The sequence below is a fragment of the Haliotis asinina genome, chromosome 3, assembly GCF_037392515.1.
Source record: "Haliotis asinina isolate JCU_RB_2024 chromosome 3, JCU_Hal_asi_v2, whole genome shotgun sequence".
In the NCBI taxonomy this organism is placed as follows: Eukaryota; Metazoa; Mollusca; class Gastropoda; order Lepetellida; family Haliotidae; genus Haliotis; species Haliotis asinina.
The window spans coordinates 58,122,722-58,126,486 of NC_090282.1; positions in this window are offsets into that span (position 1 = coordinate 58,122,722).

The following is a 3,765-nucleotide window of genomic DNA, read 5'->3' on the forward strand; positions in this document are numbered from 1 at the left end:
AATGTACACCTCAGCATAAGTAATGCACCACCCCATTTTTCACTAAGACCCTTTATTTTAACCCCACCTCTATTCCTTTTAACGCATTTAATGTTCTCAAAGGCATCAATTTTAACAGAATGACATTTTCGTAGCATCTGATTGAGACATCGCTCTGAGAATGGCGAAAATTGTGACTTTATTCAGGTCATGCAAATTACAATGAAAAAGCCCAAAATCAAGCAATGGAAAAGTTCTGTCCCACGGAATCTGAACTTGCTGTCTTGAACAAGACATTTACGAAAGGTAAGGGCACACGTCCGAGTTGTAGAATATGATGTTCTGCTTAATATCGGTTATATCCACCTCTTGCATCAACAGTATCCAGTACACGACGTCGCATGCTCTGAATCAGTTTTCTGATAGTCATCATTGGGATTCTGCACCATTCATCGATTATGACCTATGTTCACGTGCAGATTGTGTCTAAATCACTGAGTATAAAGTAGAAGTTTAATTACACATTCACTGCATAATCATTGACAAAATACTTTGGTGGTGCATTACTTATGTTGAGGTATATGCATCTCTGCTTAGGGACGCATCATGTTCAGTAAGGTTACCGAAATATATCAACAATTCAAAACTATTCCCTATTGGGGTTAAATCCTTTCAACAATACTCGGGGCATGCTTTAATCAAATATTACTCGGATCATCAATTACGTTCGTGATCCCCTCTGCTATCCTTGGGTGACAGTTGTTCAGAGATGACAATGCGGAATGCTGGCATTGAGGGTAATTCCAAAGAAGATCCATCTGTAATCGGTCGGGTGCAGAGGCAGACACCTTTTCAAACGTAACTTGTTATGCAGATCTCTAAGGGGCACGACGAGCTCAACATCAATCGAATTCCACGCCACTGTCGTCTGTCTCACAGGCCCTGAACGACATCATTTTCCCTACCAGCTAGATCCCGGTAATAGGAATTTTGAAAGAAGAGGGTTCGAACCTCCTCAATCCCCAACTGGCTCCGCCATCGCAAAAAAATTAAAACCAAACTCCATTGTGATCATGACAGATCAAGAAAGAGGTTAGACGCCCTTGCCGGCAACAGACTGAATGAGTGAGTGAGTGAGTGAGTGAACGAAGGCAAATGTTAAAGCCATTCCTACAACATATAGCCACACATAGCTTCTACAGTACATGTAATTTCAAACGCATTTTACAAATATTGTGCCAGAGAATATATTTTTCAGATCACTTTCAAGATGAACAACACCAGTTTCTACCAGACATTGAATGTAACAGAACCGAGGAAACGAAATGACCTTTCCACAGTCTATATCACCAGTGGTGTCATCGAGCTCCTGCTGATACCAGCAATAGCAATTGGCAATCTAATCGTCATCACATCTATACTCACAAATCCGACACTCAGGAAAGACTTCCACCACCTAGGCATGGTTAGCGTGTCCATAGCAGACTTGTTCACAGGACTGATAACCTGTCCAATAATGGGAGAATACATGGTGACCAATCGAAGTCGACTGTCATGTGCAAAGGTGCTTATGGCAACCATGTATGACATGAATGTTCAAAGGTTTGTCGTTATGTGGGGAATAGTAAGCATTAACGCCAACTATCTACTGACGTTGCATAGTGTGAAGATGCGGTTATCTGCCTTTATGCGGAAAATTGTCATCGGAACATTTTTGGCCCTGCCCTGGTTGGCAATACTTGTTGTTGTTTTACCAATCGCATATACTCACGTTGGCAGTGTAGATTTATCAAGAATGTGTATGCTAAGATTGTCCAATGCAGCAGAAACCCTGGTGACGTATTTAGCCTCAGTGGTACCTGGAATAATCGCATTTCTGCAAATGATTCACATGATCATCTTATACCGCCTCCGTAATTCAAAACAACAAGTGCACCCTGTAATCAGTAATGCCGGGTCGAGTCAGACTCCTAGGATGCTCGTATGTGCAACTATGGCAACAATTCTCATGGAATTGCCACAAGAAGGGCTTTTACTTTGGGCAAGATCAGTGCGTCGAATATCAAATGTTTACATGTTCACAATAGTTATGTTTTCTTTTTTTATTTTGGGCGATGCAAAATGTGCAGTCTTGCCTTTCATCTGGTGCATGGAAGCAGAGGTACGTGCCGCAGTGAAGGATCTATACAACAGGTTACCATGGAGACGATCTCTCGACAGGTTCGGAGGAGACGTCAGTGTAGGTTATCGGAACTTCTAAATGTGGCTAATGAATTATCACAGTTATTATCGAGCAAGTTAAATGGTAAGAATATTTCTAATGGGCAATTTAATGAATAATACGTGGATTGTCAATTTGTTCAGAGTGCCTCTTTTGTCTTTGATTTAGCGAGAGATGTGATGCATACACTAAGTATGATATTATCCAGCAAGTCAAAGTCAACGAGTCAATAAAAAGTCAAAGGTATTCCAATTTCCGCATCTATCGATGAAATATCGCCACCTTTAAGACGTGTTTTTCTGTAGCTACTTATGATTGCAATATCTGTCCACTTGGGTAACTACTGAATACGTGATGTATAATTTATATTGTTCACTGGTCAGGATTGGACCATGGGAACATAAATAAACAGTTATTATCGAGCAAGTTAAATGGTAAGAATATTTCTAATGGGCAATTTAATGATTAATACGTGAATTGTCAATTTGTTCAGAGTGCCACCATTAAGACGTGTATTTCTGCAGCTACTTATGATTGCAGTATCCGTCAGCATGGGTGACCACTGAATGGTCATTTAATAATGTGTATTAAAAGTTGTTCACTGGTCAGGATTGGACCATGGGAACATAAATAAACATCGTGGGCACCTCAACCCATGGTCCCCGAGGGACCGGTGAACAAGGTATTTATCTTATCACCTCAATGCTAATTTAGAACTGTTTGAAGCATGGGTATTGGGTCGTACACTTCACCCAACCTGTGTGAATAAAACGATTAGAATCTTGCATCTTGCTGTTTTTCCCCGTAGATATTGTCTTAGTTAAGTCGCTGCAATGTAATCCCCCTTCTTAATATTCACAGGCACCACTTTGAACGGGGTTTTGTCAAAACTGATATATTGGAAAGAGAGTCAAATGCTTTCGCAGCCATCCGTAGATTTTGCGGACGACAACAATAACATCTCCTTTCCATCGATTTTCAATCTCAAGACATCGGCAATTTCCGAGCATCACGCGTCAATTGATATTATTCGAGATAAAAAAATACCTACTACGAAGTACCGAATGAACTGCTATTGGCAGCAGGGTTATTGCAATGCACCTGGAAGAACGCTCAGCCATTCAGACAGTGACATTTATGTGTGAGGTAAGATAAATATTGCAGGACTACTGTAGGCTTTGATATACATGTCACCAGCACCTTCATGTTACTATGTGTTCTTAGTCTATCATAACCTTATAAGCTAAGGGCGTCGTGTACTAAAGTGGAAATATTTTCGATTGTTGTCAGAAACAAATATTGCAAGACTGTAAATGAGTTTGGGGAAGTTTGGGGGAACGTGTAGGGATGAAAGTTTCACGTTTTTCCTTTGACTGGTCTGTCAGCGTTAGCACCATAAGTCAGCCATTATTGTCTTCATTCGTTTGAATTTACTCATTGTATTAAGAAATTTAACGTCCCATACATGTGGCGGTATAGGCTTATCTTATACACACATACGTTTTGGGCCTGTTTTAACGAAGTGACATCATTTCCTTTGTAAAAGACCAAAGCCAAACTATAGA